The 22,753-nt window shown below is 45.4% G+C and overlaps 1 pseudogene; it reads right to left on the bottom strand.

Annotated features, from left to right (window-relative positions):
• Positions 1–6,176: 6,176 nt before the first annotated feature.
• LOC102483412 (uncharacterized) lies at positions 6,177–17,709 on the bottom strand (annotated as a pseudogene).
• Between the last annotated feature and the right edge of the window lie 5,044 nt (positions 17,710–22,753).

Below are 22,753 nucleotides of genomic sequence, written 5' to 3'. Positions count from 1 at the left end.
GACTTAGAAGTTCATCTTTAGGGGCCAGCAGGTTGCAAAGTGGTTAAGGCACTGAAGTTCCACACAGCAGACAATGGTTTGAGTCCCAGATCCGGTGGCTTAAAAATCATGCCAGGCACATGTGCCCGTGTGCCCCAAATCTCAAGAGGATAACAGAGGAGAAGGGGTTATGGCATGGCCACCTCCCCAGGAGGTGACTTCTAACTTGCCCTCTCTCTGTCTCTCTCTGACAAGCCCTATGGCAAAAACTTGCAAAAAAAAAAAAAAAAAAAAAGGAAAAAAAGTTTGACTTTTTTTTTTTTTCTTTCAGCTTTTCTATAGGGCACATGCACTTACCAAAGACAGAGCAGAGAGAGTAAGAAAGCACTCCATAGCAGGGGCAGGCATGGCCGTGCCAGAGTCCCTTCTCCGCTATTCTCCCCTTGAGAGGCTGAGCACGCACACACTCCGTGCCGAGCGTGTTTTTTGAGATTCTGATCCAGGACTCAAACCTCACAGTCAACTATGTGACTTCCACCTAAACCACCATGCCCCAGGCTGCCTCCTGTCTTTGATGTTATAAACTGTTATAATTGCTTGTTCTGGTATGGACACATGCTGCCCTGGCCCTTCAGTAAGAATTGTTTGTTGTTGTTGTTGTTGTTGTTGTTGTTGTTTTTGAGAGATTTTTGCGTGTTTGCTCTCCAGACAGACAGAGAGAGACAGAGAGAGAGACAGAAAACAAGAAATCACCCCCCAGGGGGGGATGGCCACTCCGCAATCCCTTCTCCTCCATTCTCCTCTCGGGATCTTGAGCATGCACGCACATGCGCCCGGCGTGAGTTTAAGCCACTGGGTCCGGGACTCGAACTGCAGTTGATTACATGGGAGTCCAGTGACATAGCCATTATGCTAACTGCTGGTCCCCTTCAGTAAGCATTTTTACCATTCATCTATAGGCAGTTTTTCTGCAGTGTTGACAACTTTTGAGATTTTTTTAAAAGTTATTTATTTATGTTTTTATTTCATGAGAGTGAGAGACAGAGAGAAGGATAGAGGTTGAGAGCGAGAACATCAAGCATGGGTCCCCAGTTGCAAGCCCCACCCCAGCCTCCCGTCCAGGATCACGGGCACATGAGCCCTGCTGCACAGATCAGACCGGAGCCCATTCCTGAATGGGCTGTCTCATCAGCTGTTGTCAGTAGCTTTCCGGGGCAACAATGCCAAACTGGCAATGCTTCATCAGCATCGTAGACTCGTTCTGGTGTCCGATTTTCATCAGCGATGACCTTGGCATTCATCAGTGAATTTGTCCACTGCTTCCTATCAGTAGATGCATTACAACCATAAATCCTTAGAAATAGAATGCGATGTCTTTTCTTAAATTTCAGTAACCAACCTGTTGGACAGTCAGCCTCCTTCAACTTTCAGTTCACCATGGAAGATCTCTGCTTGTTCCCCGATCTGCATCCAATTAAGTGGCATCTGTCCATTGTGACAGTGAAGGATCCACGGGATCAAGACCTTCGTCTGATGCTTTGTGTTGGTGCCGCTGCGCAGTGTCTCCAACACTGTGTCTTCCTGTGCTAAATGCATCTTTTTCTTCTTATTTTCATTTTTTTTTTTGAGAGGTTTTCACTATAGGGCGCGTGCACTTGCCAGACAAACAGAGAGAGACAGAGAGCCAGAAAGCGAGAAATCACCCCCCAGAGGGGATGGCCACGCCGCAATCCCTTCTCCTCCATTCTCCTCTCGGGATCTTGGGCACGCACGCACATGCGCCCAGCGTGAGTTTTAAGCCACCGGATCCGGGACGCGAACCGTGGTCAACTACGTGGAAGTCCAGCGACATAGCCATTACGCTAACTGCTGGTTCCCTTCTTGTTTTCATTTGCATCACTGCTACTCACGGGCTATCTGGAGATCTTGACTCTTTTAGCCATCCCTTCACGCCACAGAGCAGAGCATGAGCAAAAAGGCACGCGGAGGAATGCATGTGGGTCGTGACCCCTGTGGGGCATCAGCCTGCACACGTGCCATCTTACACCCTCAGTGAGAGCGCTTGTGCAAGGGAATCCGGGCACGTGTGAAAAAGGCCTATCACAGCTAACCTGGGACAGTCTTTTTCCCGCTGGGAACAAAGTGTGTGATGTGCATCTGCGTTTTGACCGTGTTGGTCACACAGGGCAGGTTTGAAATTTCCCACTTGTGGCTTCCTGTCTGACTCAGGTTTCACACTTTGGCATTTCAGATGTCAGACTTTTGGGTTGGGGATGCTGAAATTATACTTTTTAACCTTTCATGTAGGTTTGAATTTCCATCTGTTATCATTTTTATTCTTCATATTAAACTTCTTTTATCATTCCTCATAATGCATATTTGCAGGAAATGAAATGTCTCGCATTTTGGTTTTATAGAAAAGCCTTTGTCTTGAAAAAAATTTTTGAGAGGTTTTTGCTATAGGGCACGTGTGCTCACCAGAAAGACAAAGAGAGACAGAGAGATAGAAAACGAGAAATCACCCCCAGGGGGGATGGCCACACCACAATCCCTTCTCTTCCATTCTCCTCTCAGGATCTTGGGCACGCATGCACATGCGCCCAGCATGAGTTTAAGCCACTGGATCTGGGACTCAAACTGCAATCAACTACATAGGAGTCCAGTGACATAGACATTATGCCAACTGCTGGTCCCTTTGTCTTGAATTTTTAAAGCTAGTCTTGTTATTAAATAATTCTAGATTCTACAATTTTTTTTTCCTTTGTTACATGCTAAAGATGTCTCTTTGTGTTGGTTAAACTGGCAATAAAAACAAGCAAAAACAAAAAACCCAGATAGATAAGAGAAAAAAAATTCTAGTGTTTTAAAGTACAGTACAGTAACTATAGTTTACAATTTACAGAATCTCTCAGAATAGCTAAAAAAGAGAAATTTGCATGTTTTTAGCACAAAGTAATGACAAAGTGTTGAAATAATGTATACACTATCCCGATTTAAGCATTGCACATTGTATTATACAGAAAAACCACAGTGCACTCTACCAATACGTACAGTGACATGTTTAGAAAAGACAACTCCTCACAGGTTTTGGCTGTCCGAGCTTCTGGAAGGAGATGCGCACCTCTTTGGTCATCTGCACACACACGTCTTTTTTCTCTGACTGCTTTTTATGCTTATTCTCCATTTTAAGCCATTTGATATCCATGGCCTTTATGTGGTTTTTGTTCGTTTCGTTTTTGAATGTTTATTTTGCGTGAGGCTATCGATATTGGATTTGTAGGTTTATAGGGGCACGTGTGCTCACCAGAAAGACAAAGAGAGACAGAGAGATAGAAAACGAGAAATCACCCCCAGGGGGGATGGCCACACCACAATCCCTTCTCTTCCATTCTCCTCTCAGGATCTTGGGCACGCATGCACATGCGCCCAGCATGAGTTTAAGCCACTGGATCTGGGACTCAAACTGCAATCAACTACATAGGAGTCCAGTGACATAGACATTATGCCAACTGCTGGTCCCTTTGTCTTGAATTTTTAAAGCTAGTCTTGTTATTAAATAATTCTAGATTCTACAATTTTTTTTTCCTTTGTTACATGCTAAAGATGTCTCTTTGTGTTGGTTAAACTGGCAATAAAAACAAGCAAAAACAAAAAACCCAGATAGATAAGAGAAAAAAAATTCTAGTGTTTTAAAGTACAGTACAGTAACTATAGTTTACAATTTACAGAATCTCTCAGAATAGCTAAAAAAGAGAAATTTGCATGTTTTTAGCACAAAGTAATGACAAAGTGTTGAAATAATGTATACACTATCCCGATTTAAGCATTGCACATTGTATTATACAGAAAAACCACAGTGCACTCTACCAATACGTACAGTGACATGTTTAGAAAAGACAACTCCTCACAGGTTTTGGCTGTCCGAGCTTCTGGAAGGAGATGCGCACCTCTTTGGTCATCTGCACACACACGTCTTTTTTCTCTGACTGCTTTTTATGCTTATTCTCCATTTTAAGCCATTTGATATCCATGGCCTTTATGTGGTTTTTGTTCGTTTCGTTTTTGAATGTTTATTTTGCGTGAGGCTATCGATATTGGATTTGTAGGTTTATAGTTTTAATCACATTTTAAAAACTTGGGCCAGCTGGTGATGTATGCTTATGGTAGGCGGATCGCACATGGCTGACTACATGGGTCAAGTCCCTGACCCAGTAGCTTAAAAAACACATCGAGGTGGCGCCAGCAGGTGGTGTAGTGGTTGGGGTGCTGGACTCCCAGGTGGTTGACTAGAATTTGAGTCCCAAACCTAGGGACTCACACCAGGCACTTCTGCATGCATGCCCCAAATGCGAAAGGAGAATGGAGGAAAAGGGATTGTGGCATGGCCATCCCCTAGAGGGTGATTTCTCACTTTCGGTCTCTCTGTCAATTCTCTCTGTCTCTCCAGTGAGCACATGTGCCCTGTAGCAAAAATCTCTCTCAAAAAAAGAAAGAAAAACACATCGGGCTCATGTGTGAGCACATGCCCAATCCTGAGAGGAGAATGGAGGAGGCAGGATTTTGGCATGGCCATCCTCCCTTGAGGGATGCTTTCTCACTTTCTCTTTTTCTGTCTCTGAGGAACACATGTTCCCTTTAACACATTTTAAAAAAATTTTGGAAAGCTTTTGGCCATTATGATTTCAGATAATGCTTCCCCCCCGCATTCTCTCTCTTCTCCTTCTGGAACCTCGATTGCACATGGGGCAGCCCGTGTGGTGCGGCTCCACCATGCTCAGTCTTGCTCACCGCTTTGTCTTTTACTCACGGTACTTCGTCGCGGACAGTTTGTTTTTGTGTTTTCAGGTTTACTGATCTTTGGTGCTATTAAATCTGCTTTTAACCTCACACTGTATATTTAATACAATGTAATATATAAATATCAAATATGAGATCATATATTTTCATATATCAAGTTCTATTTAAATAAGGTTTCTACCTTCCATTTCTCTGCTCATTGTTATATTTCTGTCTGCCTTCTTGCACACAGTGTATTTGTAATACTGTTTCTTTTTTCTTTTCTTTTTTTTTATAGTTTGGTATAGGGCATGTGTGCTTGTTGGAGAGAGACAGAGGGTCCTCTGTTCTTTCGGGACTCTGGGCATGCTCACACAAGCACCCATGTGATTTTCTTTACTGTCTTTTCTTTTTCTCTCTTTCTTTCTGTTTATTTCCTTCCTTCCTTCCTTCCTTCCTTCCTTCCTTCCTTCCTTCCTTCTTTCTTTCTTTCTTTCTTTTTTCCCTTAGTGTACATATACTTGCCAGAGACAGAGAGACAGAGACAGTGTAAAAGAAAATGAGAAATCACCCCCACCAGGGCGGATGACCACACTGCAATCCCTTCTCCTCCATTCTCCTCCCCGGACCTTGGCCATACACAGATACATACCCAGTGCGATTTTCAAGTCTCTAGTTCTGGGACTCAAACCATGAAGTCGGTCATGTGGGATCCAGCCACCCTGACCTCCATGCCATTTCCTGGCCCTGTCACCACTGTTTTGTGTCCTTGTTTGTTAGTGTCACCATCCTTTCTCTCTTGGTATGGCCACCTGGAACAACTCTCCATGCAGTTAGGTCTTTCCATCTTGACAGGTGGGAATGTCCTCTGTGCTAGCCAGGAAAGATTTGCCAGCATTTCCTACCAGCTCTTCTCCTGGTCTCAAAGGTCTTCATCTCATGCGTGTGCAGCTCGGCTCGTGCCCAGGTGTCACAGGGCATTCTGAAGCTTTCTGTTCTACAGTTCCCAGTTTCCAGTTGCTCTCCCGAGCTCTGGCTCTCCCTCTCCCCCGGTGCAGTCTGGATACTTCAGAGATCACAGCCCCTTGCTGACTACGTCCACGTCGGCAGGACATTGTTGATGTGTTTCCACCGTGTGTGCAATGAGTTAAGACCAGATGATAAATGCAGTTCCCCGTCTCTCTTTTGTCTGGACAAGATTCTCTCTCTCCATTTTCTACTTTTGTTATGACCCCTCTTTGTTTTTCTTTTTTGTTTTTCTCAAATCAGTAGATTTATTGAGGTAACAGCAGCACTAGGGAGTAGGGGATGCTGGGAAGGGGGCTGGGACCTCCTTGGGGTCTATGGGTACAGGCCCTTCCCCAGCACATGACACTTGGGAGCAGGAGGAGGGTGCATGGGGACCACACCAGGCCAGTAGCCTACGGTGAAAGGGGTCGGGCTGCCTGCAGCCAGCAGCCCTTCTGTTCCTCCTCTTTGGTCACCACCAGCAGCACCTCGCCAGGCTTGGGCCAGGGCAGCTGCCAAGAAGGCCCTGACGTAGTCTTTGGTCCCCAGGACCTTGAGCTCCCGCAGCTTGAAGTTCAGGTTGTAGCGGATGGAGAGTCACCCAGTGCCACCGGCAAGGACAGCAGCCTGAGCCACATAGGTGAGGGTGGCTTCAGGATCAGCCCCAGCACCTGCAGCAGGGCCAGCTGGAACAGGGCCCTCCGCCTATGCCTCCTCCAGTCCCACCACAGAGCGGCCATGATCACGTTGAAGTCATGATTGCATGGGCTGCTATAGGGGTTCGGCCGGGAGTCGGGGCCACCCTCTTGCATATCTCTTCAAGAGCCTCCTGGCTGAAGAGCTGCTGCTGTGGGAGGTTGTTGAGGGCGTGGACTGCGCACAGCTCCAGGCGCTGCTGCGGGCGGTACGCGGAGGGCGCCGGCTGCGCTCCTGGGGCCTGAACAGGCCGCATCGACTGTCTCTCCACACCTCCCAGCCAGGGGCTTCCGGGCAGCCCTGGGCTGACTGTTAGGACTCTTAATAACACTGAGAGAAAGAACAAAGAAAGTTACAAGGTAATTAGTGTTAACGGAATTAGACCATGGCAGGGAGTCGGGCAGTTTTCTCTGCTCATATGCAGCCTTCCCGTCTGAAGGCATTGCTTCACTGGAAAGTTTATCAATTTATCACAAATTAACTATAATTCTAAATTATTACAAGTTAGTGGGGATTCAGACACACATCATATTATGTTTAAAAGCAAGACTAAATTGCATTTCTAGAGCCAGCCCATGGCACGGTGGTTAAGACAGCTGGATCCCACATGGCCGATGACGTTGACTCAAGTCCTGGACCTGGAGGCTTCAGAGACACACTGGCACATGCGTGTCCATGCCCAAAGTCCCAAAAGGAAGGAGAAATGGAGAAGGGATTGCAGCGTGACCATTCTACGTGGAGGTGCGTTCTCTCTTTCACTCTCTGTCTCTCTCCAGCAAGTGCACGTGCCCGTGGCAAAAAAATAAAACAAACAACCAGACAAAAACAGCTACATTTTCAAACACGTAGTCTATAGATAAGCATTCTAAGGAATGTTTTAAAAAAGGAACTTGTGGTACAAGAGGTTTGGGAAACCCTAGCTGAATTAAGAAAACCATGCTTCTTTACCATTGGACGTATCTCCTAATTTTTTCATGCTGGAGTAAATTGCAGGTATTTATAGTTCTCCAAAAGTTTTGCTCTTAGTACGCTTCTACTGAATAAGATATCTTGAAAAAGGACCATTTTGAGAATGCCAAGATCAAGAAAATTTAATAATATAAATTTAGATAAATATAAAGTCTTATGTCAGTCAAGATGTGTAGTTTTTAAATTTTTTCTTAGACGATTGCATATTTACAACCAGTTGTAAGAGAGAATAGAGATCCCATGTCCCCCATATCCCTCCCACCACCTGGCCCCCTGATACAATCTTGCACAATCATAATATAATATCACAACTGGAATACATTAGTGAGAATTGACTTTGATACAACGGCCAACTTTATTCAGATCCCACCAGCTTTACCGGAACACGGTATCAGTGTATACATTTAGTTTGATGTACTTTTATTTTATCACAGGCATGTCTTCATGGGCTCACCACCGCAGAGAAGACATAGCACGGTTCTATGGACACCTTCTCTGTCCCTTTCTCAGACCCAGTCACCTCTCCTCCTCCCTCCCTGACTCCTGGAATCCTGTAATCCCTTCCTCATCTCTATCACTGTCATTTTTTTTTGGAGAGATTTTCACTGTAGGGCGCGTGTGCTCGCCAGACAGACAGAGAGAGACATAGAGACAGAAAGCGAGAAATCACCCCCCAGGGGGGATGGTCACGCCGCAATCCCTTCTCCTCCATTCTCCTCTCGGGATCTTGGGCATGCACGCACATGCGCCCGGCGTGAGTTTTAAGCCACCGGGTCCGGGACACGAACCGCGGTCGACTACGTGGGAGTCCAGCGACATAGCCATTATGCTAACTGCTGGTTCCCTCTATCACTGTCATTTTGAAGATTGAATATAAATGAAATAGCATGTGCATTGGCTTTATTCACCCCAGTTTCCTTGAGTCCCGCTCGAGATGTTCACAACAGAATGATATCTCCTGATGTTATGTAACATTCCACCATATGGACATGCCGTGTTTGTTTAACCCTTCACCCATTAAAAGATACTTGTTGACTTATTCGTATTTTGGCAATTACGAATAAAGCTGATATGAATATTCTGTATACAGAATTTTGTGTAAAGATAAGTCTTCGTTTCCCTGTGATAGTGGTGCAAGAGAGCAATCGCTGGATGATATGACAATGTACATTCACTTTTTAAAGAATCTGCCTAACAGCTTTCCTGCATGTTGAAGGAATTAAAAATAGTCACCCTAAAATATGCCACAGTGGCGTGTTGACTATTTATATTAAAGGGATTTGAAAAGCAGCAGGTGCAAGATCACCTTGCCTTGCCTTCTTAAAAACAGGTGAAATTCCCATGTAAAAGGTGTCTCTCCACATCCTTTATATCCTCAAGGGCAGGAAACTGAGACCAAGGGAAATCTGCACAAACAAATCTCGTCCAACTGCTCCTCACCTTCCTAGCTACCTCCCACCTGAGCCCAGGCTGCTCGCCTGCTCACAGTTTCACAGCTTACTCCTTTTTGTCAAAGTCAGTACAGGGCTGTTCAGCTCTGTCTAGGTCTTTTCTAACGAAAGCTTCTGTGTCATTTAAAACTTGTGTTAAATAAATGTGTACAGCCTTCTCCTCTCTGAGTGTCTTATGTCCATTTTACCTGCAGGCTCAGCCCAGAAGCCCCGAAAGGACAGAGGTGAGGTGCGGTCTGCCCTGTGACGGCTACACTAGTTCACCTTTCCCCCAGCAGCCGCGACCCGCCCACTTATCTGCACCCCCCCTGCCATTCGATGTTGTCGCTATTTTTTGTTTTAGCTTTCCTAATAGGTGTGTAGTTTGTCATGGATGTAATTTGCGTCTCTCCAATGATTAATGATGTTGAAAATCTTTTTTTGAGAGGTTTTTGCTATAGAACGTGTGTGCTCACCAGACAGAGAGAGAGAGAGAGAGAGACAGAGAGACAGAAAGTGAGAAATCACCCCCCCGGGGGGGGGGAATGGCCACGCCACAATCCCTTCTCCTCCATTCTCCTCTCGGGATCTTGGGCACGCACGCACACGCACCCGGCATGAGTTTAAGCCACCAGGTCCAGGACTTGAACCGCTATCAACTACATGGGAGTCCAATGACATAGCCATTATGCCAACTGCTGGTCCCGAGAATCTTTTCTAAGTGTTTATTATCCATAGGCTTTTCTTTCTCAATGTGATATCTGTCCATGTCTTTTGTCCATTTTCTAATTGGGTTGTTTATTTATTTATTGAATGTTTGCTATAGGGCATGGGCCTTAACTGGACAAAGACACAGAGAGAAAGAAACAAGGAAAGTAAGAAATCACCTCTCCCAGGGGGGCGATGGCCATGCCTCACCACAATCCCTTCTCCATGCTCCTCTCCGGATTTTGGCCTCTTAGGCACAAGCACCCAGTGTGAGTTTCAAGCCCAGAATCTGAACCACGTACCGACCATATGGAATCCAGCACCTTCACCACTACCACGCCACCTGCTGGCTTCAGGACTATTTATTTTTTCTTATTGAACTTTGAGGGCTTTTTCCTAATTACAAATACATTATTGGACACATGACATATAAATATTTTTCTCTCAGTCTGTGGCTTGTTGTATTGTCTTCACGGGAGTTTGCACAGAGCAAAAGTAGTTCATGTAGATGAGATTTGATTTACTAGCTTTACTATTTTTGCATCATCATTTTCTATCCCCTCCCCCCACACACACATGTTATTTAAGTCTAGCATCTATGTTGAGTTAATTTTTGTATAAAACGTAAGGTTTAGGTTAAGGTCCAATATTTTTTCTATGTATGCCCATTTGATTTGGTACCATTTAATGAAAGGCCTATTCTTTTACTGGGTTGCTTTTGCATCTTTGTCAAATATCAGTTTGACGTATTTGTGTGGGTCTACTTCTAAGTTTCTATCTGCATCCTTTGATCTGTGTGTTTACATTTCTGCCTGCATCAGAGTTTCGGTAACTGTCACTGCGTAGTGCACCTTCCTGTCATGTACAGTGATTCCTCCTACTCTATTCTTCCTCGTCAGGATTGATCTAGTATTCTGGGTCCTATGTCTTTCGATATACATTTTAGAACAAGCTTGTCTATGTCTATACAAAACCTCCCTAGCATCTGCGTTGGAATTATGTTAAATATACATCAAATTTTCCTACCCAGTTTTACTATGTCGAGTCTTCTGATTCGTGAGCAGGAACTGTGTCTCCATTTATTTAGGTCTTGTCGATTCCTTTGATCTTGTCATTTTCAGGCTATATGTTCTATACATGTTGTGTTAGATGATCTAAATATTTCAACTTCTTTGTAAAAAATATAAGTGTTCTGTTTTCACTTTGGTATCCACGTGTTTGCTGTCAGTATATTGCAAGGTGAAGGATTCATATCTTTATCATTAAAATGCTATCGTTAAGATGCTTGTTGAATTTAAGTATAGTTCTAGGGATTTTTCATAGATTTGTTAGGATTTTCCTTTGTTTCAATCATATCACCACCAAATAGTCCACTTTTTAATTTTTTCCATTTATATGGCTTATTTTTTTTCTTTCTTGCTCGATCACAACATCCATTGCTTTGTGCAATAAGGATATGGAGAAGATATCCTTGCTTTGTTCGTGATCTTGGGAGAAAACATTCAGCATTTCACCACTAAATATGATGTTACTGTGGGTTTTATGAGGATGGACTTTCAAAGATGTTTTCGGATTCTTCATTTATGTGTAATGTTTTTGGATATATTGCTTTGCTTAGTTTTCTGCATTGTTGCTCTAGGTATTAACATACACATACATAACTAACATTGTCTACTGGTACAGAAGTTTTGATTTAATCCTGCAGGTAACGTATAGAAGGCTTACTCCCCTTTAAATCGTTTTTCTCTCCTCCCTTTAATTAGTCTTAAATATCTCACCTGTCTTGAGTATTTCTCTATGTATTTCCAGTCCTATATAAGAAAATCCTATATAATTTTTGCTTTAGCCATCATAGATGATTGAACACACTCATATAGAAAAGTATGTCACATTTCCCCTTATTTTGACCCATTCTAATGTTCTCATTTTCTTTCCGACATTCTAAGCCATCTTTCATTATCATTTACTTTCTGTTTAAAGAATTTTCCTTAAAATTGTTTGTTGAAGTAATTTATAGTAAGAAGGGTTTGTTACAGACAAGTTCCCTTAGCTTTTCTTTATTTGATGGCTTATTTTTCTTAATTAATGAAGAACCCTTTGTCCAGGTATAGAACGCATGGCTGACAGCTTTTGTCTTTCAATACTTGATAAGTACTGTTCCATTTCTTTCTAACCTCCATGGTGCCAGATTAAAAATCTGTTGTCATTCTAATTGCTTTCCCTGAAGGCAAGTGCCCCTCTTACTGACTGCTTTTAAGACTTTTATTTCTTTCTAGTTTTCAGAAGTTCACGGTATCTCTTAGAGTAGATTTTTCTTTCTTTCTTATTCTGTCATTCAGCATTTGAAATCTATAGGTTTATATCTTTTTATCAAAATTTGGGAAGTTTTCAGGAACCAGCAGTTAGCGTAATGGCTATGTTGCTGGACTCCCACGTAGTCGACCACGGTTCACGTACTGGACCTGGTGGCTTAAACTCACGCCAGGCGCATGTGCATGCATGACCAAGATCCTGAGAGGAGAATGGAGGAGAAGGGATTGTGGCGTGGCCATTCCCCCGGGGGGTGATTTCTCACTTTCTGTCTCTCTGTCTCTCTCTGTCTGTCTGGTGAGCGCATGCACCCTATAGCGAAAAACCTCTCAAAAAAAAAAATTGGGAAGTTTTCAGCTATGGTTTGACTGCTTGTAAGTCCCACTCATTGTTACCTCTGTCTAGGACTGCAGTAACATTAATGTAAGTTCTCTTGTCAATGTCCCATAGGACACTGAGTCTCTGTTCATTTTATCTTCAGTCTGCTTTCTCTCTGTCACCAAATTAAACACATTTTATTAATTTCTCATCAAATTTATAGATTCTATCCTCTGTCATCTCCACTCTTGTATTGATCTTATCATCAAGTATTTTATTTCTTTTATTATAGTCGTTTGGGTTCTATAGTTTTGATCTAGTTATTTTTGTGGTAACTTTACTTCTTTGCTGAAATTTCTACTTTTTTTCCAGAGAATTTTACACGGCTTGTTAAAGTGGGACCAGCAGTGGTGCAGCAGTAAACCACAACATTCTGTGAAGCAATCCCACATGGCAAGGTTCCCAGTTCAAGTCTGGAGACCTCCCTGAGAATGCTAGGCTCTCACATGCCCACTGACTGAAGGCTGGTTGTAGATTGCAGCATAAGGACCCTGATTGGGGGGGGAGGGGTTCTCTTGCTCATGGAAGAAATAACTAAATAAACTTGAACAAAATTGTTTGTTGAAGTAATTTATAGTGACTTATTTATTTATTTTCAATTTGCTAGAGGGCATGTGTGTTCACTAGAGAGAGCCAGAGAAGAAAAGTGAGAAAACATCCCTCACAGGGTATGGTCATACCACAACCCCTCCCTTCTCCTCCATTCTTCCTTTCAAGATATTGTGCACACATGTGCATGTGACCTGTGTGTTTTTCCAGCCAGTAGGTCTAGGACTCTAACTGCACAATTGGCCATGTGAGATCTAGCCACCTTAACCACTAGGCCAGCCAGTGGCCCTAGTGTTTGCTCTGAAACCCTTGACAAATAATTCTATACCTGATTTTTTTCTCAATGCTGTCATTTCTCAATTAATTTTTTCCATTGAAGTTGTGATTTTCCTGGTTTCTAGTGTGATGAGCGATTTAGATTATATCCTGGGCTTTGAATACTATTAAGTATTTCATTTTACTCATTTGTTGAGTAATTCCCTTATTGAGGTATAATTTACAGGCCTGATATGTGGGTATGTTCAACTTCCTGCTGTACTACATGGACGGCAACATAACAAAAGGGGCACCGGATTCCCACTGTCTGGCTGCAGGTGGGCACCATGAAAATCCAGCTTGCCCTTGGCCATGCTGATCCCTGACCTTCCTGGTGAGAGTGAACACCAATCTGGACTCTGCTGTCTTCCGGGGGAGTGTGCTCAGCTCCCCACTGGGTTCACTGATATCAGAAAGGAAAGAAGCTGAGAACCAATTCAGGAAATCCTTTTTCTTTGCTGCAGGATCGAGGCAGAATCTCAGCCCCTATCTGGGCTCACTGATAACAGGGACAGAGATGGGGCAGTGCAGTGCCAGCCAGGCTTCTCTAACACCATTGCTCCCCTAGTTGGTGCCAGCAGGCGAGCAGGTTCAGCCTCTCACCAGGGTCTAAAGGCACTGAGTGGGAGGTGAAGGTGTCACTCCAGTGTTAATCCCCTGCTGCTGGGTTATGAGGGGGAGACTCAGATCCCAGCTGGATCCTGCTGCCATCATCCAGGTAGGAATATCAGAAAGCTGGATAAAAGCAGCTCCTTATCAGTCCTCTTGAACTACGGGACATCAGGGTCCTGTTGGGGTCAAAGTACCAGGGATGTGCCAAAAAGTTTTCTCTTCAGCTAGTCTAGGTCGCATTTTCCCTGTCCCTTGGTGAAGGGGAGCAGAGACCTTTTCTGCTGTGAATACTGGCAGCTCCAGTTGGGTAGTGCACAGCACCCCACCCAGGATTTGTAGGAGGCAGAAGTGAAGCCCAAGGAATTCAATCCCATGGCTTTTTAGAGACTTGAGGCCTCTAGGCATGCTGCTTCTATTTTTTTCTGCTTTCAGACTGTTTTGTGCTTGCTTTTTGAGTTGTAGCTGGCATTTAATAGGGAGAGCTGGTGACTACTAAGGCTATTCTACCCTCTACGCAGTCTCTGCTAGAAGCATAAGCCAAGATGGACTTCTTAGTCACTCCTTCATGAAGAGCGAAACCTCAGGGCTCGAAGGAATCAGTTACAAATTTGGTTCAAGTGTTGAAGTTTTTAATTTGATAGCAAGAGAATAAGCTCTTTCCTTTTTTTTTTTTTTAGAGAGGTTTTTGCTATAGTATACATGCGCTCACCAGAGAGACAGAGAGACAAAAAGCGAGAAATCACCCCCCTAGGGGGATGGCCACACCGCAATCCCTTCACCTTCATTCTCCTCTCGGGATCTTGGGCACGCACGCACACGCGCCCAGTGTGAGTTTAAGCCACCGGGTCCGGGACGCAAACTGCGGTAGACTACAGTATAACTCTAAATGGCTTTCATAAAATGGGCCCCGTAGCCTAGTGACGCAGGGAGCCAGATCGCACGTGGCCAACAGTGACTCACGTCCCAGCTGCAGCAGCCTGAAGAGCACACTGGACACATCCCAGTGCTTGCCTCGAGTCCCGACAGCATGGTGCAGCGAAGGAGAAGGGACTGTGGTGGGACCACGGTCCACTGGCAGTCTTTCCGCCCTCTCTTTCTCTGTCTTTGGTGAGCACGCACTCTGGCAGTTACCATAAACAAATAAATAAATACATAAACTTCATTGTATTTTAAAGTAAAACTACGATCTGTCATATGCACATATATATATGTGTGTGTGTGTGTGTATATATATATATATATATATATAGAGAGAGAGAGAGAGAGAGAGATTTTTTTGCTATAGGGCGCGTGCACTTGCCAGAAAGTCAGAGAGACAGAAAGCGAAAAATCACCCCCCGGGGGGATGGCCACGCCGCAATCCCTTCTCCTCCATTCTCTTCTTAGGATCTTGGGTACGTGCCGGGTGTGAGTTTAAGTCACCAGGTCCGGGACTCGAATTGTGGTCAACTACATGGGAGTCCAGCGACATAGCCATTACAATAATTGCTGGTCCCAGATCTGTCATATATATCATTCCTTGTTTGAGAAACAAAAACCATGTCAAAACAAAACAAAGGAGGGGGTTTATTCTCCCTGAAATCACCATTATGGCATGTTTATACCATGGCACCAGTTCTTTCCTGAAAACAGGGAAGAACTGCTGTTCTACACACGCGTGAGGATGCTGAGATTCACGACCATCACTCTAGGACGACAGCATGACCTTGGCAGAGGGAGGCAGACCTCAGAGGGCACCATCCCCATCCTCAGACCGTATCAATAATTCACCAGGCAATGTTTTTATCATATCACCAAGTTTTCCTAAATAAATTATGCCAGCTCCTGTGCTGCTGTTACTTATGCAATTGCTTTTAAAATAGAACACATTCTTATGCTAAGTAAGTGTGCTTGCCGGGTGCTGGATATCATTTCTCGTTCCGAGACTAGAATATTAAAAATAAATATTTGCAGCTCCTGTGATAATAAAGGAAACACAACATGGAGTCCTATGAAATGTAGGGCCAAAAGAGAAAAACTATTTAAAAGCCAACTTTATAAAGAAAAGAAGAAAAAAATGCATTTGTTTGACTTTTTAGAATATATTGCCTTGAAATAAATGATTTACTGATGAATTTTGTTAGTGTTTTAAACAAGTTGTGCTAGTTCAGTGAATAGAGCCTTTTTTGGTGGTACAGACCTCATATGATATGATGGTATAAGGCTCGAATAGTTTAATTTTTACTAATGCAAATACGCACTCTTAGCGTGAAGCAGACAGATACTATCACTCACAGAACCATGCTTTAATTACTTACACAATAGCCATTTGGAATCTGAACATGGGCTGAATGCCTGCTGCCAAGACTTAATCTTCATCATGGTCCTTTGCTTTTGTGCGATTGCAAGCAACCGAAAGAGCGAGGACGAAGAGGAAAGGAAATAACGCACTAACTTCATAGTGAGGGCTGAAGAAAAGTACAGATTTGGAAATGGAATTCGTAACTGGCTGCTATAAGGATGACTTTGCATGGAATACGGAAACAATTCTAACCTATGGTCAGGGATCTGGGAAAGGGGAAGGAAGCACAAGTGGGTAAAGAAGGAAAACCCTGCTGTGTCTCCTCCGCCTGCAGTTGCTTCCAGGGGTAGGAGAAGCCGGATCAATCACCCCGTCACGCTCGGCCCCAGCGTGGCCTCCAGGGACGCAAGCAGGCCATTTCTAACCGGGCTGCCGGCCGCTGGTGGCTTTACACAGCCACCCTGCCTTTCCTATTTGTGTACTTATTTCTACCTTTAAAATAAAAGTAATTGAGTATTATCTGTGCCTTTTAGGAAATGTCGTGTGGCCTCAGTATAACACAGATAGCTTTAGAAGCAGTTACCCTGCCTGCGTATTAGGGCATCACTAAATTATGCTTGGTAGAAGACAGGATAACATTTGGGTCTGGATTCTACTAAGATTTAGTTGTCGAAGATTGAAAAGATGCCTGCCAGAGGCTAGCCCTGTGACCATGTGGTTAAAGGCACTGAATCTCATATGGCCAACCACGTAGTTCAAATCCTAACCCTGGTGGCTTGAAAAATACACCAGGCATGTGTGCCCCAAATTGGAATGGGGTGGAAAAATGGAGAAAGGATTATGGTGTGATCACACCCCATTGGGGGTGCTTTCTCCTTTAGTTTCTGTTGCCCTCTGGCCTGATAAAGTGCTGTCAGTATGCAAAAATAGTTAACATATCTTATGAACATTAACCCTTACAACGGCTAATTCTGATTTTTACAGTAACAATAATGCAGCTATTATATTAAGTCATTGTTTAGTAAATGAAGATGTTGCGCTTAGTGTAGTTCGGTGGCCGCGTGATGGCTCATCTTCCAAGTGGCTGTGCCCAGGCCAGGTGTAAGCCTGGGCCCTTCCTGCCCACTTCTTTGGCAGCATACTCTTACTAAGAAAGGGAGGCACCTTGTCAACAGCCTCATAACGGCTTCCTGCTCCCCGCTCAGCAACCCCCCGGGGTTTTATCTTTCAGCTTGCTGGACCATGTGCTACTCATGGGTGGCTGTGCTCACCTCTGCTCCTCAGAACCTGCCAGCTGGACCTAGACCTTGGTCTCAGTGCCCAGCGACTTCTTCACTTCCAAACGGGAACTTACCTTATCCCTGTATCTCTAATTTCGAAAAGAGTTACGCAGCGTTACTGACTTTCTAGGAAACACACGCTTGGAACACGTGCTCCTCACTTGTTCATCATTTACCCCTCATTTTACTCACTATTCTGAGGAGTTACATGTGTCAGGCAGTGCGTGAAGTGTGAGATGCTGGGGATACAACATAAACCCACCAAGAACAGTCAACATACGAAGAAAGATGTGTCAGCAGTCACGGCCACACTAGCTGAGTCGAGGACCAAGTGTGGGTGAGAATCAGCAGACCTGCCAAGAGAGGGCCCTGCAAGGTTCCGGGGAAGGCCGAGGTTCAGCAAAATGAATACCCGCATTGCTCCAGATTCTTAGCTTAACGTTGTCCACGCTGCAAAATTAACTGGTGCTGTATCAACTTACAACTTGACACTAAGGAATGAACTTGAGGGCAGACTCTGTGGCACAGTGGCAAAGCAGTGTTCTGGAAGCCTGAGCACGCATGGCAAGTGCAGTTCAAATCCCCAGTCCAGACACCCTGAAACAGGCTGAGTGAGCCCCTGGATGCCCAGGTGTGGTGAGGCGGTAGACCGGGGAAGGGCATGGCAGAGCCACCAGGCCCCTGGAGGGTGCTCCTCTCTCCTCAGCCTCACTCTCATGTGCACGCGCCTGTGGTCCTTCTCTGGTAAAGGGACAGGGGGGCAGAGAAGTTCATTAGCATTCTCCAGGAAGGCTGAGGAGCAGCAGCAGAGTGTGCAGTGAGCACACCTCCACGTCGTACTAGCCTGGTCTTCTCACAACTAAGGACTGGAGACCACAGACTGCACAACTTGGTTTCGGTGGATCGATCTCCCAACATTAGAGATTACCAACTCCATCAAAATAGTCAATGATATTTGACATGTAATCAGATGAATACACTTTATTTGTAATAAAATAGAATTACTACAAGTGTTAATATGTAAAGACATTGCTAATCTACCCTTTTGCATGTGGTCTACTTTTCCCAAATCTTTTAAGCTTCCACATACTGTTCTTGGACTAGTCCCACGGCCTAGTGCTTAAGGGGTTTGGTTCCCACAGTGCTGAGTGAAGTTTGAAACGTGGTCCTAGAAATTGAGAACACACTGCGCATGTGTGTGTGCATGCCTGCAAGCCCAACCGGAAGGAGCTCTGGAGGAGAGGGATTGCAGCATGGCCGCACCTCAGTGTGGATTTCTGTCTCCCTCCCTCTCTCTCTGTGTCTTGCACACACACCCTCTGGCTTACAAATAACAAAATACCATGCTCTTCTCTCTCCCCCGGTTTCCCTTTAATGCCTGGATAGTAATGAGCTGCACAGGGAGAGCAAATAGGTAAAGAGGAAGTGGGGAAAAGAACTTGGCACTTGAACTTTGGCTTTCTCATCCCTAACATCTAATAGTCATTTTAGGTAGGGACACTCCAGATTTTAGGCCAGAAAAGCTTTACAGGAAAGGGCGGTCACCAGCAACAGACAGACTGGATGGTTCTCACTGCCTGATCCTCAACCATTCAGAGACAGCTTGGGCAGACTACTGATCGGGTGCTCGAGGACTGCTTAGCCTCACTCGGCATCACACGACCCTCACGGGCAGAGAGAAAGGAGAACCAAGGAGAAGATAGTTCAGCTTGGAGCCACGATGTTTCTGCAGGATATTGCAGTGGGAGCAGTGTCCCAAGCTACCCTCGCCGGACAGTACAGAGAAGGAGAAAGTGGACCTGAGACTGCCCAGTGTCTGGTGTGTGTGACACGGAAGGGTGTGCAGCTCTCAACGGCGCGCTTTGTGAAGCCTACTCGTCGGGGGATTTGGTGTACCTGGGCAGAGTGGGCTGCGGGCAATGGTGCTGGCAGTCTCAGCTCACACGGCAGTTTGACTGGCACAAGTCCTAAGAAAGCTTGCAGGCCAGCTTGGTTCTCACAGAAAAGTCTTGGCAGGTGCCGCAGGAAAACCCAAACATTCAAATAATGCAAAGGGACTCAGCAATTTTGTTTTATTCATGGAAGAATCAGGTGGAAACCGTAGCTGATTTTATAAAATCTCTTTGTAAAAGAACTAAACAGAGAAGCTGGAGTAGGGCAGAGGAGGAGAAAGCAGTGGCTCCCTCCCTGTCTCCATCTCCTGGAAGAATTCCTGGTGGAGGGCCAGATGCGTCTAGGATCTCAGGACCTAAATGCCAACTGGAAAGACAGGGAGAAGGAGGAAGAAGATGTAGAGGAAAGGGGAGGATGATAGAAAAAAAGGGAGAGGACAGGGGAGGAAATAGGAAGGGGGGAGGCAGCGAGGTAAGATGGAGGAGTAGAGGGAGAGGGAGGATGACGAGAGAAAGGAGGGAAAAGGAGGAATCAGGGCAGGCAAATGAGGAGGGAGAGGGGATGAAAGAAGAGGAAAAGGGAGACAGGGAGGGAGAGAGGCAGGCTGGAAGGGAGGGAGGGAGAGAGTGGGGGAGGAAGGAAGTGGGGGAAGGAAGATGGGAGGAGAGGGAGTGGCGGGGGGGGGGGGGGGGTCAGGGCGGGGAAAGGAGGGAAAAGGAGGAATCAGGGCAGGCAAATGAGGAGGGAGAGGGGATGAAAGAAGAGGAAAAGGGAGACAGGGAGGGAGAGAGGCAGGCTGGAAGGGAGGGAGGGAGAGAGTGGGGGAGGAAGGAAGTGGGGGAAGGAAGATGGGAGGAGAGGGAGTGGCGGGAGGGGTGGAGGGTTGAGGGAGGGTGAAGGATGGACAGGAGCTACGTCTGGGAGTGCATATGACTGGAATAAAGAATAAAACCAAAAGTAGGAGGCACATAGCTGGAGAGCAACTTGGGAAGCTCAAGTAATGCTCTCTCCTACCAAAGTCAGTGAGGGGAGAATGATGAACTCACGGAGGATCTTAAGGACACAGTACAGAAATGGGGATTTTGAAAAGCAAAACCAGCCTGGCCCCATACCCCAGTGAGTAAGGCAGCCAGATCCCACATAGCCGATCAGTGTTCAATGCCCGCCTCCGTGACCTGGGTACATGCCCTGGGTACATGCCCCACATCCCGACAGGGTAGAGGAACGGAGAAGGGGTGTGACGTGAACAGCCCTCTTAGAACATGCCCTCCTTCTTCTGTCTCTCTAGAGAGTTGTGCCCTCTGACAACTAAAACAAGAAATCTCAAACCATGAGGCAAGTATAGGAATATAGCTCATACAGTTACATTTCGACATAAACGAGACCACCAGTAGAAAGAACTATGTAAAAATACACTTGACCCAACCACTGGGTTTTGTCCAAGAAAAAAATAAATAAATAGAGGAAGCTCTTCTGTTTCTGCAGAGACCGATTACTATTATTCCTTGCAAGATTATAATGTCATTTTTATTATGATCCCAGATTCTGAAATGGAAGTAAATTTTTTTTTAAAATTCTCTATTTGCATGTACTGAAGTGACAACTATTTTATCCATGGCAGTAGAATGTGAGAAAAGCCCCCTCCATGTTCGTGGAGTGACTACATTGGGTTGAAAGGTGCAATGTGCCCGTTTGTAGGAGAGGTTGTTATGGTTTGAATGCATCCCCTGGAAACTGACTCTATTGGTACAGATTAAACTTCATGTGTGGGAAACTTAATCTCCAGGGCAACAGTGTTGAAAGGTGGGAACTTTAGACAGTGATTAGGTCACGAGGGCTCATAAACGGATGTGCGCCACTATCCCCGGATGGGGGTAGCTACTGCAGGGGTGGGTTCCTGTTAAAAGGAGGTTAGCCCCACCCTCTCTCTCACTCTCTCTTGCCTTTCTCCCCTCTACCACGGGATGAGGCAGCAGACAACCCTGCCAGATGCCACCCCCCTGACCCTGGACTTTTTTCAGAACTGTGAGATATCAATTTCTTTTTAAAGTTTTTTAAACAAATTACCCAGTCTGTGGTGCTCTGTTATAGCAACACAAAGTGGGCTAAGGCAGGGCCAGGCAGTGGCATAGTGGTTGAGGCAGGTGGATCTTACATGGCCAGCTGTGTGATTCGAGTCCTGAACCCGGTGGCTTGAAAAACACACTGGGTACGTGTGCGTGCATGCCCCAAATCCTCAGAAGAGACTGGAGAAGAAGGGACAGTGGTGCGGCCATCTCCCCTGGAGGGCGCCATTGCTGTAATAAATATCTGAAAGTATGGAAGTGGCTTTGGAACTGGGTTGCGGGTAGAGGCTGAAGGAATTGGAAGAGTAGGCTAGAGAAAGTCTAGATGGGCATGAATGAGGCACTGAAGGCACGTCTGGCGAAGGCTCAGGACAAGAGCCGGGAGCCCAGTGTTGGAGATTACTTAAGGCACTGTGATCAGGTCACTGCTTAAACCTGGACTGAAAGACCTTATTCCCAGGTCTCGGATGGACTCGAGGAACAAGGCTTTGGAAAGTAGAGCGAAAGTAACTGCTGTCATTGTTAAACGGTTGCAAAAACTAGGCCGAACTGTGTCTGTGTCCTCGGACTTCACAGTAGGCTTCTCTGGCATAAGAAATACCTAAGCAGGTGAGCAGTCAGGGTGCTGTGTGGCTTCTTTTAACTGGGCGAAGAGAAAAATGATTTAAAGATGAAATCTATAATTCAAAGGCAAGTAGAAAGTAAAGATTTGGAAAGCTCTTAGTCTGGATAAGAGAAGAATAAAAAGAAAAAACACATTTTGGAGAGAATATTAAAGATGTGACCACAGGACTATTTGTAAAGAGATTAATACGGATAGAAGATGCCAGGCTTTGTTCATCAAGATAACGGCTGGCAAAGCATCTCAGCGATCTTCCAGGACAAGTGGGACTTGAGGAGAGGCACCCGTAAGACCTCCGTAGCCACTTCTCTGTGCTGCCGTGGGGCTCTGTCCCCATTTCAGTGCAGTTTCCATGACGACCGGCCCAGCCATGGCTCAAGCCGGCCTAGATGCAGCTATGCCCCACTCTGGAAGGTTAAGCTGTGAACTGTGGGAGCGTCCACATCGTGCTAATTTCGCAAATGCACAGAATGCAAGAGCTCTGGGGCTGTGCTTGACTACCCTAGATTGCGAAGGTGGCCATGACAGCCGGAGACCCCAGAAAGAGACTTGTCTCAGGACTGGAGCCATCATGGAGGGTCCCCACTGAAGCAGCCTCAGGATCTCAGGGTTACAGGCCCATTTGTCTGTACCTCCGTCCTGGGTAGGTAGCAGGCACGAGACGCCAAGCTGTGGTAGCCTGAGCTCAGCAGCTTAAAGACTTGTTTTTCCTGCTGGGTTTTGGGCTTACTTGGGACCAGTTACCTTTTTCTTCTTGTGTGTCTCCCTTTTCGAATAGCAATGGCTGTCTTATGCCTGTCCCACCATTGTGTTTAGAGGCATGTAACTTGTTAATATCATAGGCTCCGAGCAAGAGAAGAATTTGCCTTGGGGATGAATCA

Source organism: Tupaia chinensis, unplaced genomic scaffold (assembly GCF_000334495.1).
Source record: "Tupaia chinensis unplaced genomic scaffold, TupChi_1.0 Scaffold000503_1, whole genome shotgun sequence".
NCBI classification, from domain to species: Eukaryota; Metazoa; Chordata; class Mammalia; order Scandentia; family Tupaiidae; genus Tupaia; species Tupaia belangeri.
The sequence above is the reverse complement of the archived record's forward strand: the minus strand, read 5'-3'. Positions and strand labels throughout refer to the sequence as shown.